The 18,694-nt window shown below is 36.6% G+C and overlaps 1 protein-coding gene across 1 annotated transcript in view; it reads right to left on the reverse strand.

Moving 5' to 3' along the window:
• Positions 1-18,694, reverse strand: part of NRXN1 (neurexin 1) — a 667,470-nt gene that overhangs the window by 447,187 nt on the left and 201,589 nt on the right. The window lies entirely within an intron of this gene.

Below are 18,694 nucleotides of genomic sequence, written 5' to 3' on the forward strand. Positions count from 1 at the left end.
TGCAGGTTATTTTTCTTAGTTTATCCTGAAGGTGAAAGACAAATAGCTGAGTTTTCAATCTCAGTAAAGCAGGTATGACAATATGGAGATTACATTTCTCCTAAAATCTTATACACTAACACATACACAGACCTTACACTAGAGGTGTAAGGAATCTAAAACTATAAAAAAGTGCCAAAAATTATCTGTTTAGAAATTTATAGAGTTTAGAGCTATAAAAAGGCAAAAATTTTCTGTTTAGCTAATAAGTTAGTAAAATCCCAATGAAAACCTGCAGGTTTAATGAAGTGTAAGAATCAAGGTGTGAAAACCTGAGGATATCAAATTTCATCCTTCTTGGGAATAAAAATCTCCAGGACAGAGCTGCACACAAGTGTGATACCATCACAACAAACCCAAAACAGATGCATAACTATATAGATCAAGGGAATAACAGTGTTAATTTCAGAGACCAGTGAATGGCAGAACATGCAAGAAACAGGTGTGAGGACACAGGTTTTGTGAGAGGTCCTTGAGTGTACCTGTCTTCTGTTGTAGCCTATATACTAACATTGATCCTGGATATTCAAAATGCTTCTCCCTAAATAACAGGGTAACTTCAGAGACTACTGCAAAACACATCAGATGAGGCACCAGAAATGATTGTACTTTGCTTTTACTTTGCATTAGAAGCTACTAGTCTGTTCATTCAAAGTGCTCTCTCAGATTTGATGAAAATTTTTTTTTTTTTAATGGGAGTTTGTGGGTTTTTTTTTTTGGCAGTAACCAAATTATACTAGAATGCAGTGTAAGAAACCCAAAATGACTGTATCAATTATGCTCTCTTTACAGCCCAAAGCAAGATTCAGCTGTAGAGCAACTGATAGCAACACGTCCTGGACCCTTACACATTTCAGTAGTGAACACTTTGGCTCATGCTGCATAAAGGATTCACAAACAATGGATTTTCTGGGGTTTCAATGCACTCAAAGAAGCAGCCTGCATCTCATCTAATAAATATTTAATAAAAGCATAAAATGCTCAAGCACAAATTTCTTTGCTATGGATGCTTGCTGCACAGGCATATTAAAGCAGCATGAATGCCTATAGTGGAAAGATGATAAAACAGATGCTGCAAACTGGTATTTGTAGTTTTGTCCCAGGTATTTAATGATTGTGCCACAAAAAAAAAAATTAGGGACATGAATGAATCGACAGGCAAAATATTTTTGTACACACAATATGCACTGCAAACTGCTTCTGAGCAGTCAGGCAAAATGTATGGAACTTAAGTACATGCCAGACCCTTTTGAAATAAATTATCCCTAAACAAGGACTTGAAAAAGGAAGCAGTTAATCCAAATAAAAGTCGAGTAATTCTTCAAGAAATACCCCTGCAGAACTCACTGTTAATCTTTGAATCCTCTCTCATTCCTTTTAGCTTCAAAACATTGAGTATCATGGACTGTATCATGATATTAAGATTTTGAACAAATTAATTACTTGCATCATTTAATTACATAATTATTTGATTTACATCAAACTAGCATTTTACTTGTTTAAAAACTAAATTTTATTTGAAAACAACAAAACAATAAAACCCAGCATAGTATTTTACTTCAGAGGAAATATTTTGGGGGAAAAAACATGAACTCTGTGGATAAAGACACTAACTGCATGCTTTTTCTACCAAACTATCATTTCTGTTCACCTGACAAACCAAAAATACCCATATTTGCTATTTTTACACTGTTTTAATACCATGAATTCAATCATCTCTATGGCAATATTCTAGCCTGGCCAAACTGCAAATATTACATAATTATTTGAAGCAGGGGCGAGAATACCAATAAAATACTTTCACATTTCTCCAGTCTTCAGAGTAATTAATTCCTCACAAAAAAATTAAACTTCCCTCTTATTTGGATGAAATCTCAGGCATATTTGCCCTCAACCTAACATTGATATTTAGGAAATGATTGGCCACTGCAACTCCAAATCTGCCTTGCCGTGCCCAGCTCTGAATTGGGAAGACAGGAAGTAAAACACCCACAGGTTTGCCACAGGCCAGCAAAGATTCAGGAAAACCATGACGAGGAAATCAGCTTACAAATCTTTTTTTGTGCTTTGTCACTGAAAACCAGAATTTTTAGCGTGCTGAGCAGAAGGCACTAAGTCAAAATGTTTCAGCACAGGACAGAAAAGCCGCTAAAAAAATATTAGTAATCAACAATGTATCAAATTTTTAATATCAAAAAGATGTGCTATTTTACTCTTGAGAGGATTGTATGTTTTTAGAATGGACATTAAAAAAGTATCTATAAAACACTCAACGGTTTTATGTAAAAAAAGCCCATTCAATCTGTTGCAACATTTCATACTGCAATTTTTGTTCATCCTTTAAGCAAATTAAGAACAGGCTTCATTAATAACCAGTTGTGTAAACTGCTGGTTGTTTGTTTATTTATTTTCAAAATATCACTTAATGACACTCAGAGAAACCATTAAAAATGCATAGCAGTCATTCTAGCCAGTATGAAGTGTCACACTTCATTTAATGATTAAAATGTAATTACCTGCATAGAAAAGCACAAGATAATATGAACACCATAAAGGAGTTTAACATGTTTTTATTCTGAATTTTGAATACTGTAAAATGTAGTATATAATGGCAGTGAAAGCCCAGAATTACAGGAGTTGTACAGACATAGAATGGCACAATCTGTTTGTTTCACAGTAAGGATTCAAACAAGAGAAGCACTCTATTAAAGCACCTGTTGCTGCAGGAAGGGTTTGTTTCTTTGCCCCACTGAAGTCAACAACAGTTTTAGTATTCAACTCTTTGGAAGTTCATTTAATCCTTAGTCTGATAAAACACATGGAAGCAACACCTCCATGGGCCTGAGCAGATTTTACAGTCCTACATAAGCACCATGATAAGCTTTATAGCCCATCCACCCATCCCACTGGCAGTATTACATCATAAACTAGGTCTGGCTGGATCCATAATAATTTGATCATGTGCCCATGCCTGATTTAAATCACATACATGGGACTAGATGCTTTCATCTTATTAGGTAGTAACAATAATGGAACCATAGACAAGAGAAATAAAATTGCAGCAAGAGTAAATCAAATCTGTTTATTCATAGCTGCAGTGCTCCTTTACATAAGAAGAACCCACAAGTTTATTAACTAAACCCCAACAACCCATGTGACAAACCCATCCAGTATTACACACAAAACCTGGTAGAATGACGTCAATTTATCTGTCTGCCAAAACAGTTACTGTGAAAGAGAAAATAAGCTGACACCACTGATACTCTACTTCTAAGAACCAAGATACTTCTCTACAATCGTCAAAACATTAAACGTGTTCTGAATCAATAAATTATGCCAAACCAGAGTCTAGTATGTTCCCAATTGTACTGTTCAGTGCTCCATTTCACAATTTAAAATTCAAACATTTATCTGCTACACCATCAACGTAAACTTATGAAGCCTTTCTGAAAAAGTAACGCAACTACACTGAAACAGCAGGTAGACAAAACCATTAACAAGAATGACCGATACAACAAAACCAGACAGCCTGAACTGCTGCTTCTGTGGAAAACTTGGCAGTAATAGCAGACTAATGGCCTGCTGTTCCATTCAAAGGGAATACTCTCCACATGAGGGGTGCACTGTCGAACCAGGAATGGTCTCAGGATGCATCATGCACAAGGTTTGCCAGCACACTGCTCTTGCAGGAAGCCAGCTTTTACCCTTCCATTACTGCATCAGTCACTGGATCTTCAGATGAAAAAATACAAAGACTGTAAAGTATTTCTCTACATGTTATACTGAATTTGATTATTTTTTGTTTCTCAATCACATAATAAAGATTGCATCTAGAAATAAAACACAGGCACTCACAGAGGGAACCAAAATAATTCTGTCTAATTTAAAAAAAAAAAATCAAGACTTAAGTATGAAAACAACAAAAATGATGGTATTACGATAAAGCCTAAGAAATTCATTCTGAGAGAATGTAGAGGGTCTGCTTTATCAGTTAGGGATGAGTTAATTTTTACAAGTACTACTCTTGTTCTACACTAGCAGTTTTCTGTTCCTATCTCTTGTAAATAAGTTTTTAACAGAAGAATCTTCCATGCTTTCTTTTATTTCTCACAATCTTTTTCTTTTCCTTCCCAAAAACTATACTCCTCGCCCTCTAAACAAGTCTCCACAGAAGATTCCAAGAAAGCAATTTAGAGGAAAAAAATCAGATTCATGTTTCCAAATCCACAGCTGGGAAATATCTACCTGGTTATTTCCTATTTTTTAATGCTCCCTTCCCTCTCCAGTAAGTACAGATTTCTGTGTGCCTTCCCTTTGTGAGGGAATAATTTCATTATGAGGTAATCATGACTAGCCTAACATGAGAACAAAACTGGAGAAGTTAAGAACATAAGCAATTTATTCTGAAGGACTGAAGAATTCTCAAGGGTTACTTATTATTGTTTAAAATTATCCTTTTGCAAAAAAAAAAAAAAAAGGCTGCTGTAGAAATGTCCCTTCATTCCACAGATTGAGAGATCTTTGAGAGATTTGGTGAACCAATCCAAGCCTGTCTGTGGCAGAAAATATTCCACTCAAAACCATCATAAAGTAAAACTTGGGTTAGTTGTTATAACCAAGTGCTGTTGATTGCTACAATCCCTGTTCCTGGAATGTACTATCAGGACATGGTTTATCTCAAAAAACACACTGCAGCTGTGACCCTGGGCACCAAAGCCTGCACTACTGGTGTCCAACATAAAACCAGTATCCATTGCTGTAAAATGAGGTGCAAAGAAAAGTCTACCTGCTGAGAAAAACTTAACAGCATTTAACTGATACAAAGTCAGGTATAATATCGTGTAAAGAAACTTGAGAAAGTTTTCCAGCTCCTGTTTTGTTTCACAAACAATCATCAGATCAGTAGCCAACCACAAGAAGCATGAACCTCTGATCCCTTCCCACCATCTCAGATTAGAATAAAATTATGACAGTTGCTACTCATGATAAATGACTTGCAGGGAACACTAGATAAGTGATAAATTACTCCATTTTGCTAAACAGCTATTTAAATTCATAACTAAAATGGCTACACCATGCAATTTCCTCACTAATTTTCATGTCCTTTTATTTAATCACACAGAGTAGGCACTTCAAAAGCACATTTGCAATTGGGGAGGGAGAGGAAAGCAAGCAGGAGTTTTCAGGAACAGTGCCATCTTAGTCTGCATTAAATACTAAATTGCTAGAGGGTGAAAAAAAGAGAACCTTTTTCTAATTAGCAGTTGCACCATTAATAAACAGATTACAGTATCCTGCACCTCATATCACAGCAATAATGCATCAAAAAATTACTCATAATCCCAAAGTTTGAAATCGTGGTTTTAAAGGCATTCTTGCTAAATAAAGAATAAACTGCAAAATGTCAAATACTCTCACATCACTTCTACATTCACAGGAGAAATTACTTTTACTCAACCTTACTGTTGCCTTTAAACTCATTTATGAATTTTGGTAAGAAGTTGGGAAGCCAGAGCAGAAACATACCAACAAATAAATACAGGCTCCAGTTTCTGCAGCAGGGTAAAAAACATGCTGGAAAACCTTCCAAAAGCCTTTTCCAGGCCTCAAGGTTCCTACTGACTTTACAGCTAAACTGCAAAATGTAGGTTTCTAGCTTTCAAAGGATCAGAATCACAGATTTTCCATATCAAATTGCTTACAGAACTGGTAGAAAAACTGATTTTACAATGGGAAAAAATACTGGGTTTAAGGATAGGCAGAAATACTGGTTTTAATTTTACTCCTCACAGGTACATAACTTTTGCAAGTGAGAGTTTCAGAATATGCTTTAAGCAAAAGACTGAGCCAAAAACAAATGCAGTGATTCTTAAAAAAATTGAAAGCAGTCTCTGTCCTAGGAAAAAAAAAAATTTCTGTAATGCTTCTTGGATGAAGCAGTAGCACCTTACTCCTTGCTGAGCGTTCTCCAAATGAGTTGCATTAATTTTATCTTGTCCTAAGTAAAAATGTGGAGTAGAAGAACAAAAAATTGGTATTACTTTGTTGGGGTTATATTTAAACACACATTTTAATTGAAAGAACAAGGAAGAAAATAACCCCCAATGAACACATTTTATGTGCAGAAAGAGTTAATGAGTTAAATGATCTGATAAGTAACAGTTTCAAAGCTAATAAGAAACTTCTGAGACATCAGCTGAATTCCTCTCTTATGGCACCACACAGCACTAGAGGATTAGTGCAGCATGTCCTGGGGTTTAGATGCAATAAAAAACAACAAGCAATTTTCTAGTCCTAATTAACTCCTGTTAAAAGAAGCCCTTTGTAGCAATAAGCTTTCCAGAGATGCAGGGGGAATGCCACTGCAATGGTATTATGTACATGATGAGCCACTGCTATAAAACCAGTTTTGCACTTGTCTCAGAGGGTTGCTACAGGAACACGTAGCATTTGACACAGTAAAAAGAGAACCAGCATGGTTTTGAAAAAGGTAAAACAAAACACTTTCCAGAGGGGAATGACAAAACCATCACTTTTTTTTTTCCTGTCTCTGCCTAAGATTGTACCACTGAAGGAATATCTACATAAAAACATTTGGGAAAAGTCAGTTGGATCTCTATGTTTGCCTTCAAAACCTGTTTGAAAGAAGCTATTTATAACTCTTAGTCTTCCCATAAACATGGGAAATTTAATATGAAAACAGTTATTTTATTACATCTTCCAGCCTGTTGAGGATAGTCTCATTTAAGAAAGATTTTTCACATATAAAACAGAAAAATCTTTCCGAGTTACTGAGCACAGGAAGAACACATTCTATGAAAGGATCCTACAGCAACAAAAGGGATCTGAGAAGCTGAAGCCTCAGCTGAAGAAATCTGCTGTTCAAAATAACAAGCAGAGAGATGTGCTAATGGCCTGCTGCTACACTAGGAATATTTGATCTAAACAAGCCATCTAATATCTCTTTGCAACCCTGCCTCTTCAAATAAAGTGAAAGGAATTACTACAGCTACAAAGAGTAAAAGAACTTTTTTATTGATTAGCTCTGGATAGAGAAGAAGCTCAAAACTTCTCAGAACAGGCAAAGCATTGGTCAAAAATAGCCTTTGAGCTTCATTGTCACATGGAAAATAATTGAGCCAAAACTATATTTTTTAACTTAAGTCTGCATATAAGCAGCAGTATCAGGATAAATATGCCTTCTTGTGATACATTTGATATTTCTTTTGGCACTCCAGAATTACTTTCAGCCACCACCTGTACATAGGTCAGGTGTACAAATGAGCATTGTTAAAAACCTGAAGTAAGAGTCATAAGAAATTCAATAGAGTGGTTTTGGAAACAGTTTTTTTTTTTTTCTTCCAAAGAATGACAAAGGTAGAATTTTCATTTAGGGAGCAGAAGAATAGTGCCAATTTAAATGGGTCTGAATAATTAGTGTTGAACTCTAATATCTGATAAATCTCATTAAAAATTCAGATAACCTTCCTCCAAATTGATTAATGATCACTACAATGACTAATGATATTTCACCTTTATGATTTTAAAAGATGGACAAAGCACTAAGGACAACAAACATGTAATAGATGAGCACAGCACAGACCTTTAGTGGATTGGGTTATGAACAGAAAACATTCTGCTCTGGAAAGAACCACCAACTATGCGTTCACAGTTAAAAAAAAATAAATGTATATTTTAAAATGGAGGCAAATTGAAAAAAATATTAGTAACTATTTGTACAACAGGGATTCTGGTCAAGGTCATGGCAATAAAAGCAACTGAACTGCCTGTACTTTGCAGAGGAAAACACTCCCAGGTATTTACACAGAACTGCCACCACCTGCAAATATATGGGAAGAAATATTCAAGTGCAAGTCCAGAATCAGGAAATGACTATTTAAAAATTCAGATGAAACACTCAAAAGGACTTCCCATCACACAGAAAACCTTGATGGCTACGATAGTGCTGTTACCATCTCTGGAGGCTGTGACATATCTTCCTAGAAATATTTTGACCTATTACTTTCAGGTTCTTTTGTTTCAATGCTGCCCTCCACTCTTTTCTTCTCTGTATCTTAGGTTTTTCTCCTTCAGAGACCTTTCTAATTGTGCTGCAATTCCTGCTGAGAGGGAAAGGTTGGCTAAGCTGTGTGCTGGTCAGTGCTCTCACTAATCCAGCAGTCGCTGGAAATCCCCATTCACATCTGAAGATCAGGATAAACCTTAATAACAAAAAATACCTCACACCTCTATTTGTATTTTGTGTGCAGCAGTCAGATAAAAGAATATATAAAAGCAGTGTATTAAGGAGAGGGGAAAAGACAAACTGAATTCAAACTAATTTAACAAATTTTATTATGGAAAAGACAGTAAAGATTCATGAAATCTACAGAAGTTTGACAGATGACATTCTACACCAATGTACTGTAGCTTTTTTTTTTTGCTTTTCTGGCAGTATTGTTGGTTCTTAAATTAACACTCTTTCCAAGACAAAGAAAAATCAAAACTGCCTTTATTTTCATAGTGGTTTGACAGGATACAACTGTATTCCATACCCCCTTCCACCCCAAATCAAAACTTGGGCCCTAGTATTTCAGAACATGGGACATGTTGAAGAAAAAGCACTGACCACATCAGCAAGAGCCTTTTACTGAGTGTAATGCCAGGGTTTTGTGTAAATAACAACCAGAGATATTCAGATAATTTCACATGTGGCAATCTCAAAATCTGATTTAGCTGACTGCAAATAAAATGTGTGGGGTTTTTTGCTAATAATCACAGAAATGCAACTTACATCAAGTTTTAAAGGACTAGTAGAAGCTACATAACAAAGAGTCTTAAGAAAAAAGTGTTGCTGAAATAAGTCATTGCTATTACAAAGGCTCTTCTTGAAAAAAGCCCACTTATGGACATCCCAATTCTGTAGTATGGAAAAGCTTCTTAAACACATAGCAAAACATCAATGAAATAAAAAAAAAATCTGAAATCCATTCCTCCACACCGGTTTTCATGATTCTGCAAAGCTTATACCCATAACATGATAAAGGGGGCTACAATTCAAAGAAATTTGATGGATACCTTCATGTGTTTCAAGTAACAGCTGCCAGTTTTTAAACAAGATAATTCTTGCTATCGCTTCACAGAATCACAGCAGGAAGGGACCACAGAGGGACATTTGGTCTGCTCTCCCTGCACAAGCAGGGTCATCCCACAGCACAAGGCACAGGATTGTGTCCAGATGGTTCTGGAATCTTTCTAGCAAGGGAGATTCCACACCTTCTCTGAGCAATCCATCCCAGTTCAGGTTTACCTGCACAGGGAAGTTCTTCATCGTGTTCAGGTGGAACCTCCTGCGCATCAGTTCCTGCACATTGCCTCTTGTCCCATTGAGTAGAGCCTGGTCCATCCTCTGACAAGACCCCTCTGAGACTTTGAGGTTCCCTCTCAGTCCTCTCTCCCTGGGGCTGAACAGCCCAGCTCCCTCAGCCTTTCCTCATAAGAGAGGTTCTCCAGACCCTTCACCGCCTTAGCAGCCCTCCCCTGGACCTGCTCCAGCAGCTCCATGTCTCTCTCATCCTGAGGATCCCAGAACTGGACACAGCACTCCAGATGTGCCTCCCCAGGGCTGAGCAGAGGGGCAGGATCACCTCCCTGACCCGCTGGCACTGCAGTTCCTCATGCAGCCCAGGACACCCTTGGCCTTCCTGGCCACAAGGACGCACTGCTGGCTCAGGGACAGCTTGTTGTCCACCAGGAACCCCAGGTCCTCCTCCACAGAACTTCTTATTCTTCTCTTCAAGAAATACCAGGGCTTTGTTCTTGGCTCTCTAACACTCACTAAACAGAGTTTAATAATGTTCTAACATGCTTCCAGTAAGCTACAACAAAAGAAGCCTTTCCAGATCTACTCTTGATATCAATTTTTCTTTTACATGAGACTTTCAAAAATTGATTGCAAGTTTCTTAGACTGACCATAACTTTAAAATTATACATACACTGATTTATATTCAGCTATGAGTATATAAAAAGAGCTAAGTCTATATTTATATTTAAAGGACCATTTTGGGCATGTATTTTAAAAATATAAAAGATTTTTAACTCTCCAAGTTTTATTATCAAATCTGTGAGAAACCAAGAAAACATCTGCAAGTAGTAAAATAATCTGTATTATATATGCTTTACATTTAGATTTTTTGAAGCCTCAAATTTTTCTCCATTAATTCAGTATTACCTCCTCATTTTTTTCAGAAGTCATAAGTCTTTGAAACTACTTGATAAGGAGGCCTCCCTACTGAGATTACCAATAGTCTTTTTATAGAAGCCTGCAGGAACACTGTAAAAGCAAAAGAAGATTAGCAGAGTATAAAAATAATTGGACTCTAGTGCTGTATTGATATTTTAGAGGAAAGATTTGCTGTCATGACTGGACCAAGATCTCTGCTGGTAAATTCCACTGAAGACAGCACATTTGCACCACTGGTACTTTATCCTTTTCTTTATGCAATAAACATGCCTAACAAGGTGAGATACTTAGAGTGTCATAGATAATGTAATATATTTGCATCATTGCATGGATCTATCATAAAATTTCACTCATTTCTCAGGTAATGGAAGGGGTAGAAAAATGATGGAGATGGAAAGAGTGACACTGTCAGACATACCGCCTCATTTTAGAAACATTAGATATTAAGAAGTAATTTCACCCCTCCAGGAACTTGTCTAAAATAACTGCTTAAAATACTTCAATATTTATCATTACTGCATAGGAGCTTAGAATTATTTACAGCCTTCTGCCCTACAGATATGAAATTGAAACAACTCTGTAATCATCCAAATAACACTTAGAGAACAAAACATAACTGAAAAAAATAATGTAACATCTTACAAAGGATAATCAAAAGAGAAAAGCTGTGACACACTACTGACAAGCACATTACATAAATTTCAGGTTTGGGCACTCATCCTTTTTCAAGAATCTAATCTGCATTCAGGGTCTGAAGTTGCTCTACATTTCAAGGCACTAAGATTGTGTTCACCACAGCTGCTGGTACACCACTAAGCCATCGACTGGAGAGGGCAGGGAAAAAGCAACAGAACCTGTACCCTTCACCAAATGTTTTGGCAACTGACATCTATTTTCCCCAAACTCCCACCTCCTAACCAACGTGGAAAAAAATGCAAGACAAGCCTGGGTCTACAACAGCAGGAGCCACAGACTGGTTCCTCCTGAACAGCTGGAGCACGACTGCTGGTCCCACACCAAAGCACACAGACACCAGGAGCAAGGACTACAACCACACTGACTATTCACACACAAATACTGAAAATAAAAATCCCTCTACAGTATGGAGTAAGTGAAAGTTTGCTTCAAATCAATTTGAATACAAATGCTTTCACCAGCAGCCTCGGTTTTTTTCTCTCCCACCTGTGCCTCATAGGTCTCCTGTAATCACCCATCAGCTGCTGAGATGCACAGCCCCAGAGGCTGGTGGGGCTTTGCATTATTACATTAGGAAAATGCCCTTCTGCAGTAGCCAGAGGGACAGGATCAAGTTACAGAAAATGCTTGCACTCTGTTACACAGGCTATTAATTCAACCTTCTTCTACAAGCCTACTGTTTTCTTTGTGTTGCTGAATATAGTTTTGTTTTTCCAAAGTCCCTCCTCATTTTATAGCACCCTGAGAAAACAGGTAAAGCCCTTTATGCACAATACACGAGACATTTGATTCTAAATACATGCCATTACACTTGCAAAGCTATTTGATTACTACTCTGGATACCTTCAATTAATTAAAATTGAAGAGTTCTTGACAGAACACACTAGCATTCATCACACAACCACCAGGTCAGTTATTATGTTCACAAAATAATTTAAACCTTTCTGAACTTTCAGGAAAGGGAATTACTGCCTCTGTGAAGAAATAATTCTCTAATTATTATCTCTATTTCTCCCCAAGGCTCCTACACCTTATGGACTTCCCAAGGGTTTGGATTCAAAACTAATAGGAAGCTGTGTTTAAAGTATTTTAGAATCCTGTCCATTTTTGAGGTATCCTATCACAGTACTCAGATGAAATGGTGCAGATATAAATGGTTTAAAATTAAAGGTATGTGAATCATTAAGAATTCTTCTTAATTGTCATTGAATTAGAAATTTGCAGACTAGCAGTCCATTCTTTCTTAATACACTTCTACTTGAGTTCATTTTCATTGGATTCCTAAACAGAAATTTAGAGGTGAACCACAATTTAACTGGAGGATAATTTGATTATTTTATTATTCAAGGATTATTTGTTTGTACTTTTGTCTGGGGCTATGGAGACAATATGCACACTGAAGCATTTCCATCTCATAAGCAAAATCAGGCAGCATTCATCAGCCTGTTAGCCATGAAATTAAGAATGTTTGATGTATCCAAGGGCAGCTCCTGCAGCTCTGGTTTTTCCTGCTACCCCCAGCTCAGTTATTTCCCTACTCCCCCAATATTAGAGTTAATAACCAACTTTCCATGCTGCCATACAAGAAACACAGACTAATTTAAGCATCTTCAGGCTCCCCATTTTTATTTTCTATCCTCATTGTCCAAGTTTTTGTGTAAGCTCAAGGAAAAGCTAAGCAGCAGCCTGCCCTGGTTCCTCAGAATAAAAAAACACAAACAGAACTTTTCTTCACCCATCCTGTTGTGGGTCTTTTGTCAACTAAAGGCCTAGCAAAGGAAATTAGCCATTAAATTACTAAATCCATTTTCCCCTGTTTTGGCAAAGAGCTGCTTCAGAATAAAGGGAAACTGCAGATAAAGATGCTATTAAAACTCAGGCATTTACCATGGATTTCCAAATTGGTTTCAAAACAAGCTGCATCTTGACCCATTTCTGGTGGTGCAATAATCAGCATCCAGATATTTCTCCCTGGCTAGTGAGTAGTGTCAGGACAAGACAATTTTTAATATTCCTTGGCTTCTCCCAAGAGTCATAAAATGACATTAAATCTTCCTCTCAGTCTCATCAGTTTTTCAAAACTAGAAATATGTTTGGAAAAGCACATTTTCCTTCTCTTAACACTCTACTAATTTTGTAGAGTAACTTTCAGATGATCTACCACATCCTGTGCTTACTCACTCCAGCCCAGCACTTGTTTTTTCCTATAGGCACAGCTGACCACAGACAATGATCTATGAACCAAGCAAACCCCAAACCCTCAAGTGGGCAGCTGCAGGATAATTCTGTGTTTTGGCTGCTATACACCCACAGCTTTCTGCCATTAATTGAGCTGTAACTTGTGTAGTGACCCAATTTTTGCTCTACCTTTTATTGTCAGAACAAAACCAATTATGAGCAGCTCCCAACAAAGTTAAATCTTTTTCACATTTTTTCTTAAAACACCCTGCTCATTTCTGGTACACTTAAATTTAATTCAGTCTCTGTAGACCTCCCAATGCCTTGAATGTACACAGATGAATGCAGGAAGATTAAACATTTTCTTACTGTGACCTACAACAATGTGCTGAAACTTTAATTATTATGTTAATTCAGGCATTGGGCCCAGTGGATTTATTATATCCCAGAAGCTAATAAAATCTACTCTGAAGTGAGATGTAGGCATTGGCTCCATCTAAGTATTTTGTGTACAAATATTTAGGCTGTGTAATAAAAGGCTACACACTAATTTTAAAATCTAGTCCTAATTTTGGGCCCTTTTCCTCAAGTAGATGTCTAACTCCTCAGAAAGTGTGGCTCCTTGTAGCAACAAAAGCTTGTGTCTCAGCCAAACATTATCAGCCCCAAATTCAAGGCTTTTGAAGCAAGTATTTATTAGTTTAAAAAATTATTATTGTAATACTTTTTTAGACTACCATAATAGGATAACACAGGGATAAAAAACCCCAATCAACAACTCTCTTTTCACTGCAGGACTGGATGAAGTACATTCAACACTGTATTAGAACAATAATATTCAATCTCAAAAGAGTTCATTTGGAATAAAGATGGCTTATATAAGACAATATCAAACACCAAAAATTAAGGTTGGGTCTTCTCCCTAACAGACAATATAGATGTTTCTGATCAGCTGTCCCTCACATCAAACAGTTTTGTGTCATTCACCAAGGAAAAACACCTACTGGTTTCTTTTAATTATCCCCCATCTCAGCCAATATTTTTTCGTGTTTTCCATTAGGAACATAATTGACAAAAATTAAACTCCTATTTTAAACAGTTTGGAGAAGAAAGGTGGAGAAACTTGATGGGGTGAACCTGCCAGACATTGGTAAAACCACTGGAATTTTGCTGACTACAAAGTCTTTTCAAGCAATAGAGTTGAAGGGAGCTCAAAGTCTTATTTTTCCTTTGTTTGCTACATCAGAGTATTTTCTATTATAGTATCACTAAAGTACCTGTGTTGTAATTCGAAGCAATCTGGTTTTCATCAAGAGAATATTAAAAAAAATGTTTAATATAATAAAGGCAAGCATGAATTAATGAAAACTTACAGGCTTTATACTACCAAGGCAGGGATTTTATCCTGTGCTACTTTTTGATTACACATTTTAATTGCTTACCAACATATTGCCTAGATAACCATCACAAAGATAATTCCAAATTTCCAGATACAATCTTTTTGTTCCAAATAGTAAAAAAAAAAAGCTACAAAGGAATCCTCCTATCAATATTTTCTCAAATTGATGTAAATAAAGATGCTTGATGTTAAAGACCACAAATAGCTCAAGTATATCTTTGCATTTTTTTAAGCAATTTTCCCACAAGAATTTTTTTTTTTGCATTACATTAAACATTTTCCCACAGCAAGATCCAATATTCAAGGGATTCTTACACATTTCTACTCTACTCAAGTCTTACACTTACACTCATATCCTTCACATGAAAATAAGAGGCTTAATAAAGCACAGCTCTAATACAAACTTCATTATGTTTTATTTCTTTAAATTCCCCAAGATCTGAGCTGGTTTGAACTTTATATTTGAACTTAAATTATATGTTATATATTATAACAATTATATGTTATATATATTATAAATTTGAACTTTAACATTTGAACTTCAGCATTTGAACTTTAATCAATTATATGAATGCCATATGATTCCCATTTGTATATATGTATAAGTATACACACAGTACACCGTGGTTATGAACTTTAAGTTCCAATAAATTTTCATTAAATTAGTTCCTCTCTATTTCAGTAATTTTTTAGATACCTGATTAAAAAAAATAAAAATCAAAGTATTCTAAAAAAGACTTTTAAATATACAAGCTCATTTGATAAACTTTTTCCATTTTTTCTTCTTGCTCAAAAGCAAACACTATTTTTCTTGATAGTGCAAAAAGAATGTTTTTTTCCACAGCTAAAGAAAGTTCAAAGTTACCATGGTAACTGAGGAAAAAGTCACTAAGGACTTGCTACTAAAGGCCTTTATAGTATATAAAAAGTACATTCAGTTTGCAGTATTGGAAAATCTTCTATAGTTATTTTAAATACACAGAACGAGCAAACCCAGTGGTGATTATTATGAAGAAATGTTAAAAGTATATATCTTGGTTATTTTTGCAGTAAGGTGCACCACTGAAAGGCTTGTTAATTAAAGGTCAAGAACTCTAAATTGCATAAGAGAAAACTGAACAAACCTGTTCTTACACGAACCTTGCTGTACTAAATTTTCTCAGCTAAGTATTTTGTTGTCAGACAAAAAGATAATTTTGGCAAAGTACTCATTATACCTCAAATGAAGTAATTGATTTCTTACCTGAGTCTGACAACTTAATGCAGCAAGTTAGCAAAAAAAAACCCAGTTAAGCCATGAGGTGTGTGAGAAAACACAGCCCTGCTTTCACATCGTTGAGCCCACCTCAGTATATATATACACATACACACATATAAAAGCCCCACATGTTTCTAATTTGATCTTGTAAGGCATGCTGGAGTATTTGTACATTTCTATATTAAATATAACTGACTTAAAAATAATTAATTGGATAACATTAGGCTCATGGTTCTCAAAATTCAGGCTTCAAACTTTCACTGGCCTTTCTAGGGGTAGGGATTCCCTCCTTCACATGGGGTTGTGTAATTCAGCATAATAGGTATTTCTATGAACTAAGTTCTTAACCATTCCCCATGGCTGATAAATTGTGTTATTCTACTCTGTTCAGGGCAGTTGTTGATCAATTGAGTACCTTGAAAGGAAGACAAGCTGAAATTTGGTCAGGCACTTAAATTTACTCTGAGATTTACCCAGACCATCAACCAGCAAAGAAGGCATGAACAACTTTATCCTGCCCTTCACTACACATGCTTTTATTCCTGTCTCTTTCTACTAGTTGTATAAATAGTTCTTATTCATTTTGCAAGGTCTCTCTACAGGCTGCCAAAGCCTGCAAAGTCATTCAGGAAATTTCAATTATAAACAAGTAATTGGCTGAGAGAACAGAATCCCACACTGGTATGCTTACCACTGGTTTCTTTAAAAGAATAAAATAATCACATGTTTTTGCTCTACATCCTATCAATCACTGCACTTCACATACAGCCTTTGTAAATTTACACCTCGTGTTAGGGTGGACCCAAGAGCACTTCACTAATTAATTTAGGGCTGTATTTTAAGAGACATCTAGTACATTGTCACAATTCTTTAATTGAAGTTGTACAGAGATGAAAGGATGCTTGGGTCAGCCTACACTTGAAAAATCCATTGATCCCTGATTTTGATTCAAGATGTTTCAGACATACACAGCAGTAGTGCCCAGTGCCTGCAGAATAGACACACTACACCTAAGCAAAAACTTCTCAAGTCTGCAGTTATTCACTCTGTGGCATGCTTTAAGTGTGTGCACATCCATGTAGAATTTAATTCAGAACATTAATGTGCATTTATCTTCCTGTTTAGCAACAAGATGTGAAACACCAACTGCAAGGGCGTTCCAGTCATGTGAGAGTTGCACTAAAACCTTGCCCATACAAAGGTTTATATTTTGAAGGTTCAAGGTTAGAGACTTATCCTCTCTATTCCCTAGAATAATGCTTTTCTTACATTCAGGAGCCATGTTAATTTAACTAGCATATCATGATGAAGCCAGCTGTTCTGGGCTGCATCAAAAAAGGTGTGACCAGCAGGTTGAGGGAGGTGTTTCTGCCCTTCTGCTCTGCCCTTGTGAGTAGATCCCTCCATGTGGAGTGATCCAGCCAGCCCTGGGGCCTCAGCACAAGGATGTGAACCCTGTTGGACTGGGTCCAGAGAGAGCCAGAAGATGCTCAGATGGCTGGAGCACCTCTCCTGTGAAAGCAGGCTGAGAGAACTGGGGCTGCTCAGTCTGGAGAAGACATCAGGGAGACCTTCAGACCTTCTAGTACCTTCCAGTACCTAAAGAGGGCTTACCAAAAAAAAAAAAAAAAGAGGCAAGAGGAAGAGTGACTTTTTTTCTATAAGCAGATAGTGCTAGGACAAAGGAGAATGTGATAAAACTAAATAAAGAGATATTTAGATTAGATGTTAGGAAGAATTCTTTACTTAGTGAGACACCAGGACAGGTTGCCCAGAGAAATTATGGATGCCCCATTCCCTGGAAGTGTTTCAGGCCAACCTGGATGAGGCTTTGAGCAACCTGGCATCCCAGCCCATGACAGAGGGGTTAGAACTAGAAAATTTTTGAGGTCCCTTCCAACCCAAACCATTCTATGATTCTAGGTTTTGGTAATTTATCAATACTGAAATAGTTAACCTCTGGAAACTTGATTCTTTTTTTGTTTTTTTGGTTTGTTTTTTTTTTTGACACTATACCTAGTTATTATCAGAGCAGATGGGAACATACTGAGGGGGCAATTTGTGTGCCACAGCACATCTTGTGGTTCTATTTATTTAATAATCCAGACTTGGGACCCATCTGGACTACTTGTAGCTCCATGTTAGAGCCCATGTCCTCAATTTTATTTCCTTCTTACATGTTGAGAGGAAGGAGAAGAGATGGCACATGCCTAGTTCTCACCAGCACAGAGATAAAATGTTACTGAATCACCCATCTAGACCCAGCCACCAACAAATATTTCCAGCTCTCAACATTTAGACATCAAGATCAGAGCTTATTTTTAAAATATTAGTCAAATGAAAACAATATTTTCTAATAATTTTCTACTGTCTTCCCCCGAAAAGATCCTGAGACATCCTACATGTAGCACAGGCACTAAACTTAAGAACTGACTTCAAACCCTGTAATTTATTCTCAGCACTTTGCATTTCACTTAGATTCGAAAATGACAAGCTGTTGGTCCAATTTTTGTCAACATGTTTTTAATTAGTTCTGAATTTATGACAATTAAAGCTCACTGTTGCTTTTAAAATGAAGTTACTGAATTTGCCTTAATTTGTTTTCATTGCTCAGCAATGTGTGCATTTTAATTCAACATGGAAATATTCCATCCTCTCTGCTTTCTGTAGGGAAGACGCTACCATCAACACGATCATCTTTTTTTTTTTCCCCCTCCATGAAAATTATTGACTAGAAAACAAACTGAAAACATCTTTTGGGAATGCTGGCCATGCTCCACATTTGACTGGCTCCATCTGTATCTCAGCTGACTCAAAGAACCCAATGCATTCCAAATCTTTTTTTTTTTGTGGGGTAACAAAGAAAAAAAAAAGAGAAGA

The sequence above is a fragment of the Fringilla coelebs genome, assembly GCF_963513975.1.
Source record: "Fringilla coelebs genome assembly, chromosome: 3".
Taxonomy (NCBI): domain Eukaryota; kingdom Metazoa; phylum Chordata; class Aves; order Passeriformes; family Fringillidae; genus Fringilla; species Fringilla coelebs.